Here is a 22,252-nt window from a genome sequence, read left to right as displayed (position 1 = left end):
GTGTGTGTGTGTGTGTGTGTGTGTGTGTGTGTGTGTGTGTGTGTGTGAAAGGAAGGCGGAGAGGGGCCCTCTGGCATAAGGAGGAGAGGGGCTGTTCTCTGGAGCTCTTCTTCTTTTTAAACACCCGCAAAGCCCAGACAGCATCCACAGATGCAGCGGTCTGTACCTCTAACCACTTTGCACTGACTGATGGGGTCCCCGCCCAGGCCCGCTGGGCTCTGGCTGGCTTTGTAGTGGGGAAGATGCGGCCCATGTGGCTGTGGAAGCGAGGATGGGGGCCACCCGGGAGAAGCAAAGTTATTCCGTCTCGGCCTTTCCGCAGCTGTGGCCAAGCCCCCTGCCGCTAATTCCTCCTCATCTCGGAGGAAGAGTGGTCTGCATCTCGTTTGCCAAGTGTAGAAAGTAAAGGACAACCCCTAAGCATAACCCCTCTGAAAGTTAGGAGTGGTTGACCCGAAATAAGGAACAAATGATCAGGGAGACACTTTGCTTTGAATAGGCTTTGTTTCGTCTTAAGTTTTGAGGGCACAAAAAATGTGCAGTTTTGGGGGGAGCTGCTTCAGGTTACTCTCTGTTTTAACTCTTTAAGCAGCCTATCCCCTTCCCTTTCAACTCCTCTCCTTCCCAACTCTTTTCCTCAGCTGTCTAGCATCTTGGAATTTTTCCTCCCTTTGACAAAAACCTTTCCTTCTCTTTTGGTTATTGGCACCAAAGTTTCTCACTATCTCCTGCTGTAGGCCTAGGAGAGAACAGGTTATGGCAACACTTTTCCCCTTTCCATTCAGAGATCTGGAGAGGAACTAGCTCCAAATACACGGAACCTGATATCTTTAAGCAGTCAGGTGCCCCAAAGGCATCCAGGCCCTTTGGGGAGGGGCGGTGGAGGAAAGAGGGTACAAAAAGGGTTTAATAGCTTCCTTTTCTTTTCATCTGGAGGTACTCTATTTCAGTTTCTGCCCCCTTACTTATTTGGAAGTCAATAAGCAACAGGGAGTCTAGGTTTTGAGAAAAACTTGGCTAAAGGCAAATGATAGATTGCCTTGCTGTTTTTCTTCTTCCCAGTTGTTTAAGGTGTCTGCTTTGAAGAACGACCTCTGAGGGAAACCACTGGAGATAAAACTGCATTTTCTGAGGTGTGGGATTGCTGTACCACTGTACCATGGACTTTGTTGTCTGTGACATTTTATTCCCATTCCATAGGCCTTTAAAAGGGGGCCATTTGCTATGGAGATCAACATTCTGAGCTATGGCTTTCCTGTGTCTTGCATGCACAGCCACACAGGAGAATGCTGTTTTACACCACCTAGAAACTGTAGTGAAGCAGTAAGAAAGACAGACTGCATTGACTCTGTCTTGCCTTGTTCCTTCTGTGATCTCCTGCAGCTGCTCCCACAGTTGTATAAGATGGGTTACTAGGAAATGAAACAGCATAGTCCCAATGACCTCTCTGGGCAGTCTGGACACATTCTTGACCTGCCTTTTTGGAGAGAAGCATGTTCTCTGTATAAAACCTTCTGAACAAACATGTGGTCCCTATCTCACCTCCTGCTCTTATGTAGTTTGCCTATCCCCACTGTGGGTTTGTGTGGGTGTGTGTAGATGCTTGTGGTAGAAGGGGCAGTGACACAGGCAAACCTGTGATGTAGCAGCCATAATAATAACAATTTAATTAAGTTTGGCTCATCTGGGCAGTTTTTTTTTTTTTAACATGAGCCTTCAGCATTTCCATCGGTTAATAACATATGGCATGGATTAATCTTTAAGAAATGGATGACCAGTGATTAGTTTGGTGGGTTTTTGTTAATGTTCTCTCAAGCAGTTACAGATTCCTCATGTGACCATTCATGTTTTTATGTTTAGAGTGCCTTGGGGCAGTGGTTGTTGCTGTGGCTACTTCTACTGTACAATGTGCAGTTGCTAGAGACATTTTCTTTCTTAGTTGTTTACAAAATCCTTAACCTCTAAAAGTAAAATACATCAAATCTGACCCTCTTGCTAAGAGAGACAAAACTTAGGGAAGTCTTGGTTTGTGGGGCCTCTTGTGGAGGTGATACTTGGATCACTGGAGTCCTGCTTAGTGGCTGCTCTCTGAGAAAATAACATGAGAGGATGCAACACTTAGAGCAATAAAGGCACTGAGGGAGGTCCCAAGTAGAATAATTTTCCTCCCAGTGAGTGTTTTTCTGAAATTTCTACCTATGACCCTGTATACTTTGCAAAAGCAAATGTTTGAGAACTGCTCAGTCAGACTGTTTTGATTTTTGGCATCAAATTGGGAGGACAAAGGCTCAGGTGGAAGATTTGTAGAGAAACTGCCAAGAGATTATATTGGCATATCAACATAACTTTATTAGCTTCTATGTCTAATGTCTAACAAAGCTCATAAAAACCTGTGGTGCAGAAAACAAGCTAGTAACACTATTCAAAAATGTGTACCTTTGTAATACAAAGTCAATGTCAACATCTGAGGCAGTCCTGCCATAAAAAAAAGAATTCCTTTTTTGCTCTGGGCTTTAGATTATTTGCAGCCTGGGGAAGGGAGAATAAAAACTAAGATGACATATGTATAGGTTATTTCTGGTTAGATGCAGTCAGTGTTATCAAATCATAAAAGAGAATGAAACCTCATCAGTGAATGAGCCTCCCACCAGTCTTCCAGATAGAATGGTATTATGATTATATGTGTTAATTGAATCAATCTGTTTTGAATTGGTTGATGTGGGTAGAAGGGGAAGTGGAGAGAAGAGTATACTGTTGAATTAGAGTCAATGAAGTTTATGGGAAGGCCAGGTTTATAGGAACTTAGTATAAATGGACAAGTAGTAATTCTTATAGGTAAATAAGGGTCATCCAAATGAGGGTCAAATAAAAAAAAACAATGGGCTAGAGAAGGAAATCACCATTCTCAGTCAACTCTCCTCAGCTTTATTTTCAGTGTGATTTAGACCTAAATATAGTAGTGTTCATAATCTCTAGCATCCCTAGTTAAAAAAAAAAAGATCGTGTTTAAATGATAGCCTAATTTCATAGGCATCTGTAAAGTGTAAATAATACTAACGCTTACATCACAGGGTTATTGTGAGGATCAAATGAGATAATCTATGTAAAATGATTGCAAATCTTTAAATAATGCAAAGCATTATATAGTATTAGCTATTATTATTGTTAGGCATCAAATATATCTTTATTGCAGTGCTGTGAAGTGATAGCCCTAGTCTGTATTTTCAAGGAGGCTGTTATGGATGGTTTCATAGCTATCTAAGTATGTTAATGTGATTGAAAAGACAGACACAAATATTATGTGCCTAACTTTCCTTTCTGTACTGGGCACTTTTTCCTGAGCCTGTTTATCACTTTGCTCAGTGCATCTAAACTGCACTCAATACAGTCTTCAATCCTTTGCCCAGAAAGAGCCATCCCCCAATATTTTGTCCTTTCTGAGTTTTAGAAGGAAGGATCCTTTTTATTTATTTCTCCATTCTTGTAGCACAGAAAAAAAAATGGAGCAGCTAAAGAAAGAATAAAGCCGCTCATGCAAGCAGATCTAAAAATATAGGTTAAGAGCTACTGGATAGCTTAGGGAATTGGCTTTCTAATGTTGGATAATGAGAACTGCTTTTGCTTTCAATTAAATTTACTGGGCTCCCTTTTTTTAGTTTTTTGTACTTAACCCACTAATAGTAAATTGAGGTTGTCAAGCTCTGGTTGCTAAAGAAAAGACACGTGGGAGGAGGCCCAGGAATCCTGTGATTTGCTGTTAGGGAGACTTAGGGTTCAGGACACAGAGACAAGGACACAAAGTCTTTAATCATTTGGGCTTAAGTTAGAACTGTGTCCAAGATGGTTAAAGATTTTTTAAAAGTTGGTTTTGTTGGTGACCTAAGTGAAATACCTTTGGACTTTTTACCTTAGGACCTAGTGGACATCATAAGCTATTATCATGGTCTCTGATTTCATTTGCAACTTTCACTTTGGAATGAATCTAATATCCTAGTCTAGAGGTTATTCTGCAATGACAGAATCCAAGTACCTCGTATGGAATACTTCCCTGCCCTTTCTGGGCCAAATCTTTTAAATGAATGGGCATGAAGTCTCCAATCATTGGGCTTATCATTCAGACACCTAAACTACAAATACTGATTACTTGTGAAAGGAACAAGGAAGGTCAAGTTCTAACATTTGTTAAGTTTTCCTCTCTGAAATTACTCCCTTTCAACACCTTCCAAGGAAAGCAACTGCCATGAAGTCTGTTTAGCAGATGGATTGGCAGGGACTCATTGAACCATCAGCCTATACTTGCTGATTTGTTGGAAGGCATACCCTGGAAGAGAGAAACATCTCGCTTCACCCAATTTTGGGCTTTCCAGATAGTGTCAAGCAGAGCCATCTTATCCTTGGAGAGATAAGTATAAGTTAGAGATTATCAAGTGTTCTCTGAAAGCCTTCCAAATGAGATCCATTTATTATTTTTTCCTATCTGTCTTTTAAGACCCAGATCAAATACTACCTCTCCTAGGAAGCGTTCCCTCATCCAAGCCAACTGAAGGAGCTTTCTCTTCTCTGAAATAATAGATTTCACTTGTTCCCTCTCCTATGACACTATATACTTTGTGTTATAATTATTTGTGTCTTTTCTCCCTTTCTGCATCCTATATCAAATGAGATTATATATAAAATACTTTGCAAGCCTTAAAGTGCTGTATAAATGTTACTCACCATCATCATCAGCTTCTTGAGTGCAGGAATTGTGTCCTGTTTAACCTCTGTATTCCCCTTAACATCTAACATGGTGCCTTTCACATAGCAGGCTCTTAATAAACACCTATTAAATTGAATTATTAAACTTCTGTGATAACATCCCTAAAAACAGTGATCTGTTTGTGAATATGGGGTAGCTGTGAATATGGGATCAGCTGTAGCTGATCCAATAACTATCTTCCAGTAGAAGAAAGTGATTGAAGGTTTTTATACAACTTTAGAAAAGGGAAAAGATGTTGGTATCTCTGTAAGAGTCAAGAAACTTGATTTCTCATTCCATATCTGCTATTAATTTAATGTAATCTTTGGCAAATCACAACTTCTTTGGGCCTCAGTTTCATCAACAGTAAATAAGGATGTGAGAGGCATCTTGGCGTAGTGTATAGAGGAGGCTGCTTTTGGAATCAGGAAACCCTGGGTTCAGGTCCTGCCTCTGACACATACTAGCTGGGTGACCTTGGGTAAGTTACTGCCCTGGACTACTCTCTAATGCTATAAGTTACAGACAGATTGTCATGCTGCAGGCTGAGACATCCCCCACATTGATGAACTTAGAGATATGGACCAAAAAAAAGTAGTGTTACTGCTTGTCTGCTTACTCCTAGAATTACTGTGAGTTTCAAATGATCATGAGAATATTTTGAACCATATAAAACACCATGCAAAATGTAAGGAGGTTTTTATTCATTAACTTTTCCCAAATATTTGAAGAGTTATCTTGTGGAGTAAATAATAGTCTTATTCTATACTTGTGCCTGAGGATGGAACTAGGGTCAATATGAGAATTTGCCTTTGACTAAATATGATGAAGAACTTTGTAACAAGTGTTATTACCCTAAAACATAATCCCCCCCCCCGAAGTAGTGAGCTCCCTGTCAGTGTGATGGATGCTCATCTTTCAGTTCGCTTTCAGCTAGAACATGATATACTTATTTAAAATAAGTTGATGAGAGAATGCAGAGAAAGAATGACTTTAAAAATTCCCATAAAATTTTGGAACCATTGAGAAATGGTGAATAATTATAGGGGAAGGAATTGAGCATTTAGTTGAAGGAGGAATGCTAAAGAAGTGATTCTGATATGAGGTGGGAGGCTGGACTAGATGTCCTATAAGCCTTGTATAGTCTAATTCTTTTATTCAGGTAAGGGATACCGTCTCTCCATGATGAAGGGGTAATCTGCCACCTTGAAGGTCTGGTGTTATGAAATCTGAGAGTTGGAAGGTATCTCAAATGTCATCTTATGACTGACGAGCTGTAAAGGAGAGGGGAAAAAAAAGTCACAGATTCAACTTAAAACAAACAAAACAACAAAGAGTTTGTAAAGGCTGACTGAAAACCCCCCTCTCCCCAAGTCCCTTGATTTTGATGAATACACGATCCTCCCAGAAAAAAGGTGAAGTTGTCTATAGAGGGGGCTCTTCTTGACTTTCAGATTGAATAAGTAATGCTGAAATAGCAAACACGGCAGCAAAAGTGGGAAGCTTAGTTGATCATCTTTGAATTTCCAAGTAGAAATTGGCTCATCATGAAGAGAAAGACTTCAGGAGCAAGGGTGTGAGTGAAAAGCTATGTGGTTATTTGAGGAAAGCCTCTTAATCTTAGGTCATTAATTAAACAAACATAGGAACCTTTTGCTCAATTAGGTTCCCCTGCCGAGGCTTTTCTTCTAATAGATATTGGGAAATTTCTGGCTTTCGAGTCATGAGTGAGTGTGTTCACAAGCTTTAGCTTCTCATCTTCTATCAAGAGTCACTTATAAGACTGCTCCAGCAGGGTGTAAGTCAAATGTGTGTCTCCATCTATTCAAACCCTAGGAACTCAAGGTATTGAGACACCTTTCTTTGTTATTCTCCCTTCCCTGCTGTTTAAAATGTGTGTCTGCTCCTAATTCAGGGTGGTCCTCTCTCTCTCTCTCTGCTTTTGTCAAAATACTTAACCAAACATTCTGCTCTTTTGAACTGATACCATAGTTTGAAAATGTTATCTGGGAGGAGCTGGTTGGCTGAAGTGTTGTCTAATGAACTGCCATTGACTTATGTCCCCCCATGACCACTGACCCATAAATGAAGTGACCCTAAATCCTTGGCATGTAAGATTCCATGTTTGTTCCTGTTTGGAATATAACTTGATAAAGCCAAATATTGTTCTGAACTTTTTTTAAAGGAGCGTGAAAAGAAACTTGGACTTTGGGGTTTGGGCTCATGGGTGGCCACGATTGTGGCAAACGCTGTGTGCTTTTGTGGAAATTCTGAATGTTTCCACTGATCAGATTTACAGTGTTCCTCTGTCATTTATACCTGATTTGAATGACTTTTGTTTCACAAATATCCGAAGCCTGTCTGCTCCTGTTTGAATTATAAAAACTTTGTGTTCAGCTGGGTTAAGGGGGGCCAGAGCAGCCTCTGTTTAAAATCTTTATCCCTGGAATAAATTAAGTCCTTGAAGGGAGCATTGCAAGGGGTTAAGGATGAAACAGTTTTAGTTCCTGTCTCTCTTCCTTAACACTACACATATAGATCCCCATGGGTATTGGCTTTTGGAAGCAATGGTGTTTAGATCCATTTATCTCTAGGGGTAATCTTACTCAATTTGCTTTTGTGCAGTAGATGGTGCCAATGGCTTGGTTTATCTTAAGTTTTTGTCTTTGGGGAAGCTATCAAATTATTCACATTTTTGGCCCCATGCCCTGTGCTGAGGTGCTCAGGTATGACAGTTGCTGCTTGAAATAACTAAGATTCTGAACTTCTCCATGGGACTAAGTGTGTAATTCTGGAGCCTGACTTCTTTTTCCTTTCTGTTTGTTTGTTTTGGTCATGTAAATCAAACACCAGCTACAATATAGGCTATTTATTATATAAAATAAGCTAATGAAAGGGATGGCTTTTAAAAGAGCCCCACAAAATTTTTGAACCAGAGTGAAAAGGTGAATGATGGTTGGGGATGGAATTGAACACTCCGTTAAGAAATTAGAGCAAATTAGAAAAATGAAAGAGAAATTAAAGACAGGATCCCTTCCTTTAAAAAAAGTTATAGAATGTTAGAACTGAGACTGTAGAGGCCATCTAGTGCAATGCTTTCATTTTATTGATAAGGAAACTGAAGCCCTGAGAGAGTACATGATTTCTTTGTTAGGTCACCCAGCTAATTAGAGCCAGAACCAGCATCAGAACCCAAGAACCTTAGTTCTCTGATCTTTCTGCTACAAAATGCCCAAGTCCTCCTCCATCTGTGTGACCTTCATTATCTGAGTGACTTTGAGTAAGTTGCCCTCCCTGGAGCCTAGTTTTCCTTTTGAAAAATAAGAAGTTTGGTCTAGATTCTAGAAGATCTCTAAAATCCCATCAGCTCAAATATTCTATGATCTTAAAAATTAATTATAGAAGGGACTCTCTTTCGGTAGTGGGTTGAATAGTGGATGTTCATCTGGCTATTTAAGGAATAACAAGTGTAACAAAGAGACCACTACATATGGTGCTATGCTAGCTGCCATGCAAAGCTGATTGGACTTGGTCTTTCCTCCACTTTCAGTCCAAAGCGGACAGAAGTAATACAAACATCTAATAAAAGTTCTTTGTCTTATGGCTAAAGACTGAGTGCTGGCCCCCAAACCACAGCAGGGGAAAAAAAGTTACAAATGAATTAATTATGCTTTGGCATTTATTCCTATTTCCAAGGCTAATTATTTGTTGGTTTTTATTCAGATCTTTTCCGTGATCTGAGACTTGACAATTTTTGAGCCTGCTTTCTTGGTTTGAAAATATAAGGCCTGTGAAATTGAAGTATGCTTGTGAAATGTAAACAGTTTTGTTTTTATTAGGGGCATGTAATATAGACAAATATTCATACTTAGAGAAGTATAAAGAATCTTTAGGGAAAGAAATAGTAATAGAACAAGTCAAAAATTGAATGGTTATTCTTTGTTACCATGGACCTACTGAATTATAAAATGTTAAAGCTGGAAAGAACCTTTGAAATGATCTAATCCAACCCTTCATTTTATAGATAAGCCCAGAGAGCAGAGGTGATTTGCTCAAGGTTATCTAGCTGGTTAGTGGTACAGCTGGATGTAAAATGCAGGTGTCTTGACTTCCAGCCTAGTGTCTTTCCACTACACCACATTGCCTCATTAGTCAGCTCTCATTAGCTGGTCAGATATGTTGGCAAATATCTGTTTCTATAATTCATCATCTTTAGTGTTTTGGGCATTACAGATAGTGTGTGTGTTTGGCAGAAAGGTAGAAGGAGAAAAAATTGCAGCCTCATTTCTACTTAGGGATTTCAGTAAATCCTTGAAGAATGGTGTTTGGCTGTATGATAAAAGAAGACCCTTCTGTAATTGGCCATAAGGTGATAAAAGGTGTAGAATAAGGAGAGGAAAAATCTTTATACTGGACTATAGATTATGGATTCATATTTGTGGGGCATGGGAAAAGGAGGTGAGTCGCAGAGGAGGATGAGTAAGAGAATGTACATGACTACCTTCATAAGCAGAGAGAATTATGAGAGATCTCCTCTACCATCCATGGACAGTGATCTCATTCAGCTTTGGGGCATCAGAAAATGAAGCATTGTGGGAACTAATATCAGCTGGAAAAATTAAATGTAGGTGACAGGATTAGACTTGTACTCAAGCAGCACTCTTACAAATTATATAGTTTGCTCCATTAAAATTTGCCTTGAAATTATTTTATTTCTAAGTAGTAGAAAGTCCATCATTAGTTTAGAGCTAAGTGTAGCAAAGTAGCTTTGCAATGATCTACTCCAACCCTCTAGATCCAGAGGAAGCTGAACCCCAGAGAGAAGGGAGGGGTTACAACCAACCAAGTGCAAATCTGGATTGGCCTGGGATATGTTCAAGAGAACCTGTCCAATGGTAAGTGTAAGGTCTTAACTGGCTCTGGATCACCCTTATTCCTGAGTATTTTTGATTAATGGAATTGTGAGATCCATTTTCATGTAGAAGCCCAGCACATCTGAATTCTGCCAACAGGGCTTTTGTCTGAAAACTAGATTAATCTGGGGCTCTTTAGGTCTTCTTGAACCTGAGGAAGGAATAACTTCCAAATTACTAGAGCTATCCAAAAGAGAAATGGCTGCTTTAGAAGGTAGCGGGTTTGCCCGTATTGGAGCTCTTGAAGCAAAGACTGTATAACCATTTGTCAAACAGCTTTTTCAGAGCTGGGTTCCACTATACGGTCACTGAGATCCCTTCCCATTCTGAAATTCTGTGATTCTGACCAAAAGATTCTTTCTGAAACCAGCTTCAGCTGAAACTAGCTCAGCTTTGGATGTTTGGGGAGATATTCATTTGTCTCTAATTGTCTTAGAAATTCTACATTCTGTATATTCTATTGTTCAGTCATTTTTCAGTCACATCTGACTCTGTCACCCCATTTTTTTTTTTTGTTTGTTTGTTTTTGGCAGAGATACTGGTTTGTCTGAGAATGGTTTGTCATTTGCTTCTCCAGCTGAGGAAACTCAGGCTTAAGGGTTAAACAGGGTTAAGTGACTTGCCCAAGGTCATACAGATAGTAAGTCTGAGGTTGGATTTGAACTCAGGAAGATGAGTCATCCTTACTCTAGGCCTGTCGCTCTATCCACTTAGCTGCCCTTGTACATTTTTATATACACACTTAATTTTCTGAGTCTTATAATTCTTTTTGGACAAACTTTATTTTGGTTGGGAAACAGACTTAAAAAAAGTAGTACTCATCACCTAGTTGTTTTCTCCACCTTTGAAATTAGGGGGAAAAAATCTGGATTTTTTTTTTGTATTGGTTTGTATTTAGGTAGCATCTAGATAGACAGTCAGGAAGATCTGAATTTGAAAGCTTCTTCAGATACTTGCTAGGAGCTGTGTGGTTCTAGGCAAATCATTCAACTTTTCATGCCTACTGCACATTATTGCTTTGAGGATCAAATGAAATGTGTATACATATATAAAGTGATTTCATAAATATTAACTATTATTGTTATCTTGCCCTAATCCACATTTAAAATGAGTGAATTAATTATTATTAAATAACCTATAGTTTTTTTTATCATCCCCAGAATGATGCCCCAATTTCTTAGGCTGCTTTTTCCTATCTTTTTTTCATCAGTAATTGCAGAAGTTGGGATAATTTTAAAGATGACTCTAGAAAAGAAATTTTTTTTATGTTTTCTTATACCTTTGCTGAATTAGACTTAGTCCCTTATCTTTGATCCTCTTCATAAATTACTTGAATTCACTTTTTGAGTGAACAAACATATCATAAAAGAAAAAATTGCCACAGGATTGTTCCTAATGCTCCTCTTCTAAATGATCCAAACTGAGGTTTCCGTCACTTCTATTGGGATACTTCCAAACCCAACTAACCCTCACTATTGGGAAATACTAACATCCAGACTCATTTTCCATTGCCCATTATCTTCCAATTGCAAAAGTCAACCTACTGGACATGCTTAAGTATTTATTCCTCTAGGTTTTTGCTAAGCTGTATAGTAGTTAGGTCATCAGAAAGCAACTTACGTGTACCGGATTGTAGATTTTCAGGACAAGTTAAGAGGACTATATATACTAAGAGAATGAATAGGGGATATATGTCTTTTCAGTGCTTGACTGGGATTCAATATAATTTCAGGAATAATTTGAGAGTGCCAATACTTAACATACCACTTTCCTTTATGCATCACATTGCCACCTCTTATTTCTCTGAAGGCCATTTGCTGGTCATCACCACCACAGCAGGAAATAATTGTTGTTTCCCTCTAGACTTATTTCTAGCGCTTAATTTAGTACTCTGCATACAATAGATGCCTGATAAATGTTTGTTGAATAAATGAGTCTCTCAATTCCATTAGCTCTTTCTCTTTTCCTCCCCAAGTATTACCTTTGGACACAGGAATCTGTGGGTTCTAGCCTGCGAGATATAGAAACAATGTAGGTTTAGAAGAGTCAGGAGATACGAGGGAGTTGGCCACTAAGTTGATTCCTTTACTTCTCTAGGCCTTTTTTCTCATCTCTTATATGAAGGTAATGGATCAGACTTTGGAAATAATATTATAACTCTAATATTCCATATATTTTAGAAATCTTTGATTGGGTCACCATCATTTTCAGAGATTCTCTATGGTTATCATTTTACCTTTTCAGCCTTATCTTCTACTAATTCCTCATATGAACCTCTACTTCAGCCAAATTGGTCTCTTTATTGTCTCTAGTATATGTCTAATCAGTCAGCCAACTAGCATTTAACTCTCAGAACATACAGGCAAAGGGAAAAAAGTCCCTGCCTTCAAGGAGCTTGTATTCTAATGAAGAAAATAACATGTGCATATATTACTATGTAGAGCATATACACAAAATGAATACAAGGTATACCTCTGCCAGCTTTTTTGTTAGCATCTTTTGCTTGGAGTGCCAAATCTCTTCTTTTCTTCTGATTCAACTGATAGCTATCCTTCATGGTCCAGTTCAAATCCCTGCTTATGGACAGCAGTGTCCCTGATTTTCGTAGCCCAAAGTTCTCTCTCCGTCTGTATTTACTGTAAGTCATATTGTTTGTATCATAATCACCATATATTATATCACAGTGATGGTACTTATAATTTATAACCTGAGTATGAACAGTGATTGTAAAGATGGGACTGGTTTTATGTAGTTTTCAATTAGTCCCATTATGCTTCATATGTTTTATCTCTGTCTGTGTCTTAATATGACCATCTAGAGATTATAAACCTTTTGTGGGCAAGGCTTCAGTCTTATGTTTCTTTCTGCTCACAAAGTTTACCTACTATATAACTAAGTATCAGGTCCTTATATGTCCTAGTATCAAATTGGATTTAAAGTATTAAAGTATTGGATAAAAGTATTACCTAGAAAAGTAGCAAGAATAGCCCTAAGATGCATGTAAAAAACAACTTCATTCACCACATCGGGCTGCCTGTTGTTAGATGTGCATAGTATGTCATTGTTTTGAAATGAAACTTTGTGTTAGATTGCTAGTTCAGTGACAGTGAAATGAAGGTCATGTTTCATTATGACTTACAGGAAGACCAGTGAATTTGGAGAAGGGGAGGAAGAGGGAAACTGGAAGGGCCAAAAAACATCAGTGGTTTTGTAGCCTTGCCAGATTGGTAGGCTGTGTTGTAATACGGTGAAACAAGTGGGTAATGTGCTGGAGAAGACTTTCATAAAGGAAAAAAAAAATCTTTCCTCCAAGCAGTTTTCTGGTTTGTTTGGCTTGAGACGTTGATAAAGTCTTAGCCCTGTTTCTGCCTTCTGAGTTAATGTCGTTGAAATTTTGTGCTCGGTGTATTTTGTAGGAATTTATTTGTTCCTTCAACAGACACTTGGTTGAGTGCACATTACTGAATGTAAAAAATAATGTGTGTATATATATATATATATATATATGTATACACAGAAACACATACATAGATATGTGTCTGTCTATATTGATCTACACACCTGTGGCTATGCATATACTTCACAGTACCTAGCAAAGAAGTATGAACTTGACCTTGAGGAATTTTAAGTTAACTATAAAACAGTAGAAGAACGAAAATCGTAAGTGTCCCATAGGTAATACATTACAAGAAATATTTGGGAGGAAGGAGTTATCACTTTCTGATAGGAGAGACTTGATTGAAGTGGTAGGTCGTAAACCTGAGTCAAGCCTTGGAATCCTGAGATGCCAAATAGTTCCAAATGCAAGAGATCCACTTGTTTCACTGTGTTGCATTTTGCTACTCTGCTCATATGATGCTGCCTAAAAAGACCTGTACCCTGCTTCTTTATTTTAGCTAAACTGACCTAGTTGCCCTTTCTTCTATACAATGTTACGTCTCTAGGCCTGTTTTCTATGCTTAGAATACACTCCCTCATCACTTCCCCCTCTTAGAATCTTTAGTATCTTTCAAGGTTCAGTTGAGGCACCACCTCCTCCTGTAAGCCTTTATATATTAACTTATAATGATGATATTTACATAGTGCTTAAAAATTTTAGAAGTGTTTTACATGTATTATCTTATTTAGGTATTATAAAAATATAATGGGATAAGTTATAGGTAACATTATTTTAATTCTTCAGAGAAAACCCAGTTTGAGAGACATGACTCGCACAGCTAGTAAATATCAGAGGCAGGATTTGAACCTAAGTCTTCCTGACTTAATATCCAGGATACTGTTGTTGATAAAGGACTGTTATATCCCGTACTTGAACATAAGCCCTTTAAAGACAGGAACTGTTTTTCATTTTTATCACCATGTGCTCTGCCCCTAGCGCCTGCCTTGAACATAGTAGGTACTCAATAAATGTTTGTTTTATATTTTTGTCTCTTCGTTGGCTCATTTGATGGTTTCTGCTGTAATTTGTGTAAAGGTACCTGCATGTGTCAGGCCTGCCCTTTTTTTTTTTTTTTTTTTTTTTGCCTTAATGCAATTCACTTTAATAATCTGGCTCCAGGAGCGCATTATAAAGTCATTCCTAGGAAGTGACTTTATGCAGTAGCACTTCTGCCACTGGGTTAGAATTCAAATACATTTTTCAAAAGAATTATTTATTTTGAGATTTTCATGGTTTCAGGTCCAAAAACTTTCCTGACTCTTAGGATTAGAAAACTGAATATGTAGATTTCCTCCTGGGGTTACTTTACCAGGATCTTTTGTGTAGTGTTTTGGCATGCCAGTTTCTGATCTGTTTGGAACCCACAGGCAGTGCTTAAGGCAGACATTGGATAATATGAATGTTCCTACTCCTGTGACTTGCTGCTGTGAATCTTAACTTTTTTTTTTAAGAGAGTTTTTTTTTCCTTCAGTTTTCTTGGAAAGGGCATAATAGTGATACAGTTTCAGGATAGGAACAATGATAAACCCCATGAGGGCAAGGTTCATGTCTTCGGTATATATCTGCTGTTGCTAATGAAACTTAGTACAACCCAAGGCAGATAATAACTCTGTGTTCTGCAAAAGGAGAGGTTCAGTCATTTCTCAGTCATGTCTGACTCATTGTGACCCCATTTGAGGTTTTCTTGGCAAAGATTCTGGAGTGGTATGCCCTTTCCTTCTCCAGCTCATTTTACAGATGAGGAAGCTGAGGCAAACAGGTTTAAGTGACTTGCCCAGGGTCACATAGCTAATAAGTGTCTGAGATCTGTTTTAATTCAGGTCTTCCTGAATCCAAGCCCTGGGCTCTATCTACTGTGCCACCTTAGCTGTCCAAACTAGATTTCTACTAAACACTGAAACTATTTAGTGTCCATGTGAGGCTTCAGTTTTCATGTGTGTATAGTAACTTTGAGGCCACACCACATTCTGGCTGAACAGGCCTACACACTGTTCCTTGTACATGACATTCCTTGTCTTGTCCATGGGCCTTTGTTCTCTATGCAAAAATGCTCTCATTTCTCTTCTTACTATTGGAACCCCTAGCTGCATTCAAGGCTTACCACAAATACCATCTTCTAAAAAAGACCTTTCCTGACCCCCCCCCCCCAAGTATTAATAAATGACTTCTTATTTGTTTTCTGTACATAATTATATTTACTTATTTATGTACTGTTTATTCACCCCCCCATGTGTGCTTCTTGAAACTTGTTTTTTTGTCTTTGTATTCCTAGCACCTGTCACGATGCCGGACCTATTAGGCACCTAATAAAAACTTGAATTGAATCCGCTTTAAATGTGAAGGGAGTCAAGGGAATGGTAATCATGATATAAAAGAATTATACCTAGTGATTACTGTTCTTGCCACATTTGCCTGTAGTTGGACATTTTGTAATATGTCAGTGTTAGAGAAGGTAAGAGCCATAGAAATAGAATCTACTTGAAGGTTTTTATAATCTGCAGGTAATTTTATAATCTGTATCTAAAATGAACAGAACTGTTTCAAGGCATTAGTCCATCTTATTCTATCTACCTAGTGGAAGGGTGACTGTTTTCTCAATGAGAGCATATGGTGGAGCATGTAACATTGTAACTACTAAGTGGCCAACTTAGAGAAGGAAATATTTTTAAGGTCATGGTCACTTGATTATTAATATACCTGCTTTTTCACAGTCTTTTCAACATTTGTCACTTTCCCATTTTCTTCAATTTTGACAATCTGATGGGCATAAGGTGGAACCTCAAGAGTTGCTTTAATTTATATTTCTTCAATTATTAGTGATTTGGAGCATTTTTGCATGTGGCTGTTGATAGCTTGGATATCTTTCTCAGAAAACTGCCTATTCATATCAATTGATTATTTATCAATTGGGGAATGGCTCTTATTCCTGCAAATTTGAATCATGTCGCTGTATATTTTCTATGGATCCTGAGGCATATGTTAGTAGAAATGCAGACTTGTGTATACTGTACACTGTTTGACTTTGCTTAGAAAACATACTTGCTATTCCATAATGCCATAATTTGAAATCAGTAATAGCTTATCTTCTCACATGATTTGGGTTTAGAAGCTAACTGGTTTATCAATGGGCACAATAGGCAGAATTTTCTTAGTAACTCATTGTGTGGTTCTCTTCCAAGATGTTGTTTATTAGGACTTGGCTAATGTCATGCAAAGTCTGTTTTATGGAGTAGGAGAGAGATTATTTAAATCTTTTTTCTGCATTACTCTCCATTGAATGAAATTGACCATTATTCCTCCTCTCATCAAGAAAAAACTAGTGAATGTTAAGTTTGCTCTGAATTTTAAAACAGCAATACAATGTTTAGAGTTTTTGAGATAAAAGAATATTTGATAGGGGAAATAGAACACTTTTGAATGGTAGACTTCAAAGTCTCAGATGAAGCTGTGGTTTAAAGAGAACTTTGAAGGATTTTTAAATTGTGAAGACTGATGCTTGCATACATACTTTTTTGGTGGCATATTTTCACATTTTTAAAAATTGCCTGAATTTATTGGGTTTTAGTGATGAAGGTATGAACCCATTCTGTCAAACTGCATATTTCATTGGCTGTAGTCATTTACTCAGCTTAGCATTGCATGAAAGGAAGTAATAAGCTTGCTTTAAAAAGACCCAGATGAAAAGGATTATAATACAGTGAAGAAGTATCAGCATGACCTAGTCCATGCATGCGAGTCATTTCTTTTGAAGTATCCATTCTGACAGCCTTTTAGAATGAAACTCCAAGCTCAGTGCTAATATTCTTGGCTGGGTGCTAGACTTTATCCTAATGCTCAAGGCAATAGTTGCCAATAGTGAATGAAGAGGCTAATTATAAAAATGACACACAATAGCATCACAAACATTTTATTTTTACTTCAACAAAAGTGAGTTTGGAGCTAGGCGATGTCATTTCCCAATGTTCCAGGAAGTCATCACCATTATCTGGCTTTTGAGACATAGTGAAAAATAGTATGCAACAGTGGAGTTTTCCCTGTGTCTTTGACTAAATGAACCTAACTCCGAAAGTTTGTTTTCTCTTATCTTCCTTTTCCTGTTCCTTCTTTTCTTTCCTCTCTTCTATTCTCTGGAGAACTCAAAACTAATTGGATTTAGGTTTTTACATTTGGTTGTTTCTCATACCTTCCTAGACTCTGAACCCTTTCTTAGCTCCTTTCCTTTATGTGGAATTCCTATTAACTTCAAAGGAAAAGATACACAGGGTTCAACTAGAAATAAAAATTTGACCCTTTGTCTCTTCTTTTTCATCTGCCTTTGTTCAGGCATTGTCCCCTTCTGTGTAAAGAAGGGGTTGTAATACATTATACCCCAGCATGCTGTTTCAATGATCTGAAGCTACATTCTAAATTTAGGTTAGCTATAGCTTTGTGTTTTCTGTCTTTCTCCATTCACTTACCTCCTAAGAGGCATTAAGATGTAAAGGAGCACTGGATTTGGAATTAGAATACCTGAATTTGAATCCCAGCTTTACTATCTTTGTGACTTCCAGGGGTGAGGAACCTGCAGCCCCAGGGCCACATGTGGCCCTCTAGGTTCTTAAGTGTAGCCCTTTGACTGAATCCAAACTTCACAGAAGGATTCCTCTTAATAAAAGGATTTGTTATGTGAAAATATCTTTAATAGGAATGTATATGTATAGCCTATATCAGATTGGGGAGGGAGGGAGAGGAAAATTTAAAACTCAAAAGCTTATGGAAGTGATTGTTGATAAATCAAAATAAATTAATTAAAAAAAAAGGATTTGTTCTGTAAAACTCAGTCAAAAGGCCATACCCAAGGACCTAGAAGGCCACAAGTGACCTTGAGGCTGCAGGTTCCCCACCCCTGCTAGACAAATCACTTCTCTCATCCCTTAAAATTCAGTTCAGAGATTCAATTTAACATGTATTAAGAGCCAGAATGTAAGACACTTTGCTCTGTACTATGGACACAAAGAATAAAATGACACAGTGTCTGCCCTCAAGGAGCTTACATTCCACTGGGGTGGGTGGGAGGTGGTGGACAGAAAGAGAACAACTGGATATATTATCTAATAGGGGATTGGGACTGGATTATTGCCAAGATCTTTTCAACTGTAAATCTAAGTTCTTATTTTTTTTAACATTTGTTTTTAAAACTTTGAGTTCCAAATTCTCTCCCTTTCTCCCTCACCAGCCCCCCTCATTGAGAAGGCAAGCAATTGCATATAGGATATATATGTGTAGTCATGCAAAACATATCCATAATAGTCATGTTGTGAAAGAAAACGTAGACAAAAATTCAAGAAAAATAAAGTGGAAAAAAAACCCAAAAGTTGCTTCAATCTGTATTCAAACACCATCAGTTCTTTCTCTGGGGATGGATGGCATTTTTCATTGTAAGTCCTTCAGAGTTGTCATGGATTCTTGTATTGCTGAAGAATAGCTAAATCATTCACAGCTAATCATCTTACAATATCACTGTTACTTTGTACCCAGTACATTTCACTTTGCATTAACCCATGTAAGTCTTTCTAGGTTTTTCTGAGAGCATCCTGCTCATCATTTCTTATAGTACAGTTACAGTAGTATTCCATCATAATTACATACCACAACTTATTCAGCCATTCCCCAATTGATGTGCATCCTCTCAGTTTCTAATTCTTTACCCCCAGAAAAGATCTGCTATGAATATTTATGTACCTATAGGTCCTTTTGTAAATCTAGTTCTTATCATTACTCGGCATTAATATGTATCTTAGAAGTATCTTGAAAAGGAGATCTGAGAAAAGATTCCAAAGGATGTTTTATTTTCAGCTTGATTCACATCTAGACGTCATAAGAGTAACCAAGTATTTGCATCTCATATGTTCCCAACCTTCTCTAGATGCTGTTTTTGTTGTTGTTCAGTCTTTTCAGTCCTGTCTGACTCTTTGTGACCCCATTTGGCGTTTTCTTGGAAAAGATACTGGAATGGTTTGCCATTTCCTTCTCCAGCTCATTTTACAGATGAGGAACTGAGGCAAATAGGATTAAGTGACTTGCCCATGATCACATGGCTAGTAAGTGTCTGAGGCTGGATTTGAATTCAGGAAGATGAGTCTTCCTGATTCCAGGTCAGGATTCCAGCTGGCCCCAAGGGGCTATGGAGAATAGCAAATCCAAATAGAGAACTTGACTCTTGACCCTCAAGGAGCATACAAACTATACGATCTAGTGGGGAAGACAAACTAGACATACACAGATGAAACAGGAAAATGAACACTGAACTGTGTTGTGCTGAATGAGTGCCAGAGAAATTTGGAGAAAGGAAAGATGGTTATAGGCTAGAGCAGTGAAGAAGGCTTTATATGTAAAGTCGAAAATCAAGGTGATTATCTGCATAATTCAAGTCAAAAAGATCCGCTTACCTCAATTTATATTTTAAGTAAAAGTCTTTACTTGACTTTGGACCTGCTTGGTGTTGCTCCATTTCTCATGTGTCCTACAGTTTAAGATTTCATCTTTATTTATTTGTAATATATAATAAAAATTCACAAGTTATAGATTTGTGCAGTGGGAAGTAAAAAATTATGAAACTTTTTAAAATGGAAGACAAGTTAATAAGGTAGTCCATAAGAAAGAGGCCATTACTGTTTAGGCAGTTTAATCTAGTCCTTTTGATCTTCTGGGGAAAAGAGTAAGCTAACTCTTTTTCATCAGATTATAACATTCATCAATTGAAAAGTTCTAGGAAAAGATACTTTCTATCCTCTCTATTAGGCTTGAGGAAAGAGTTTCTTTCCTTTGACGATGGAAATGTGATGACTGGTGGGTAGGGGTTAGACAGGATTGGGAAGTCGGGGGGAGGGGAAGACTAGCTTCCGATTTGTAGACTATAAATTCAGAATTTTCACATGATTGTCCAGAAAGCATGTGTTTTTACTTACCTCATAGGATTATTTTGAAAATAGTGCAAAGTAGTAGAAGTGAAAGTGCTTTGTTAACAATCAAAATGGTACAAGATAAGGGATTAAGCCAGTTGGTGGAGTTTCAGAGATGAAGTTACCAAAGCCACTTCTTCTTTTTAGAAGCTCTGGATTTTTAATGGTATAGAACAATATATAAAGCATGGTTATGCAGTAATGAGACTACTTCCACACATAGTCTCTAGTCACACATTTCCTTTATTATTTAAGTTCACATAATTAGGTTATAGGATAGCTAGGTGGTGCAGTGGATGAAGAAAGACCTGAGTTCAAATGTGGCCTCAGACACTAGCTGTGTGACCCTGGGCAAGTCACTTAACCCTGTTTACTTACCTCAGTTTCCTCATTTGTAAGATGAGTTGGAGAAGGAAATGGCAAACCATTCCAGTATCTTTGCCAAGAAAACCCCAAATGGGGTTATGAAGAGTCAGATAGGACTGAACAACAACAACAAATTAGGTTACATATTCATCTGCTTAGTGATGTTCAGCAGCTATTTTCTCAGAATTCCGGTGTCATTTCCCTCCTCTATTAATGGTCAGGGTTATGTGTTAACCCTTGAAGCAAGTAAATATTGGTTGCTGTAAAAGAATCCAAAGTATTGCTGTGTTAAGTAGAAAAGATATAAAATTGTAATTAAGCTCTTGAACTTGGCTGAAGTTCAGTGTAGCAGCCCTGGGGACATCATTTTTAGTCTTGGTGTGTGGGGGAAGGCTACTGAAGGGATGTGTTAACTCTTGTGATTTATAGGTAAGACTCCTTTGGTGTTCTCTGGAATTACAAATGTACTTTGCTTTGTGGCTATGTTAAGATTCAAAATATTTGCTTTCTCAAACTATTCTTTGTGAATCAAAGGAAATAGGAGGGAAGGTAAGAAAAATTTGGAAGCTATAACTGAATTGAAATGGAAAGCTACATTGAAACAGTAGTGTTTACACACTTGAGATGGGGATACAGGATCTTCCTAGAAAATATTCTCCTTAAGAAACATTTTATTACCTGAGAAAAAACTCTTAAAACAAAAAATCAGAAATAAACATTTCACTTTTTAGGAGCCCAAGCTGACTTGCAGTACTGTTCAATGAAATTTAGAAATGTAGATTTGTCTAAATTAGTTAAGTTTACTGAACATATTTTTTTATGACTTTCTAGTTAAAATCAATTTTATTGATTTTTTTATTTTAGCAATAACAGTAGTAATAATAGCTAGCATTTATGTGGTACTTTAAGGTTTGCAGAAAACTTTACAAATATCCATATTTCCATATTAGGCTTATCACAGAAAAAAAGCAAAAAAAAATGAGAAAATTATACTTAAATTTGCATACAGAGTTCCTCAGTTCTCTCTCTGGAGGTGGATAGCATTTTTTCATCGTGAGCCCTTTGGAATTGTCTTGAATCATTGATCACAGTAGCCATTTCTTTCACAGTTGCTCATCATTGCTGTTACTGTGTACGATGAACTCCTGGTTCTTCTCAGTTCATACAGGTCTTGCCATGTTTTTTCTGAAACCACCTGTCTCGTCATTTCTTATAGCACAATAGCACACCATCATAATCATATGCCATGACTTGTTCAGCTCTCAGAACTAAGCCTACAGGCAATAAAAACATAAGAGGAAAAAGAACTCTGAACCGGAATTGAGGAAATCTGGCATTTGGTCATAGTTCCTCCACTGACTGTGTCACCTTAACTCTCTTATCTCTAAGCACAGGTTTCTTCATTTGTAAAGTGAGTAGATTTAATTAAATAATCTCTATACCTCAAAAATTCTAAGACTATATCCCTGATCTTCTTTTAGGATAAATTAGATGGCATTTCATGATCCTCTAGTGCTCCAGTATCATATTTATGAGTATTAATAATGTATTCATACATACATGGCACTTCACAAAACACTTTCCTCAGATTGAGTTCTATTTTACAGAAGCAGAAATTGAAGAAGCCAAGCCATTAAATGGCTTGCCCAGAGCTATATACTTTCTTGGTGTCAGAGCTTACACTAGAACCCAGGACATACTCTCAGCTTAGGGGGAAAAAGGAAGAAAACCAGATAAACCTAGCATAGTATCTTGTTTACTTATTATTTATCTTTCCTTTTAAAGTCCATTGCAGAAAAAAAAAATCCCTCAGCTATTTCAGCTTCCTAGCTGTTTGAATCTTACCTAAATAGGC

The 22,252-nt window shown here is 37.7% G+C and overlaps 1 protein-coding gene across 4 annotated transcripts in view; it reads left to right on the top strand.

Moving 5' to 3' along the window:
• Positions 1–22,252, top strand: part of LOC114045696 (formin-like protein 2) — a 371,038-nt gene that overhangs the window by 728 nt on the left and 348,058 nt on the right. The window lies entirely within an intron of this gene.

Source organism: Vombatus ursinus, unplaced genomic scaffold (assembly GCF_900497805.2).
Source record: "Vombatus ursinus unplaced genomic scaffold, bare-nosed wombat genome assembly UNPS02014779.1, whole genome shotgun sequence".
In the NCBI taxonomy this organism is placed as follows: domain Eukaryota; kingdom Metazoa; phylum Chordata; class Mammalia; order Diprotodontia; family Vombatidae; genus Vombatus; species Vombatus ursinus.
This window is presented reverse-complemented; position numbering and strand designations above follow the sequence as displayed.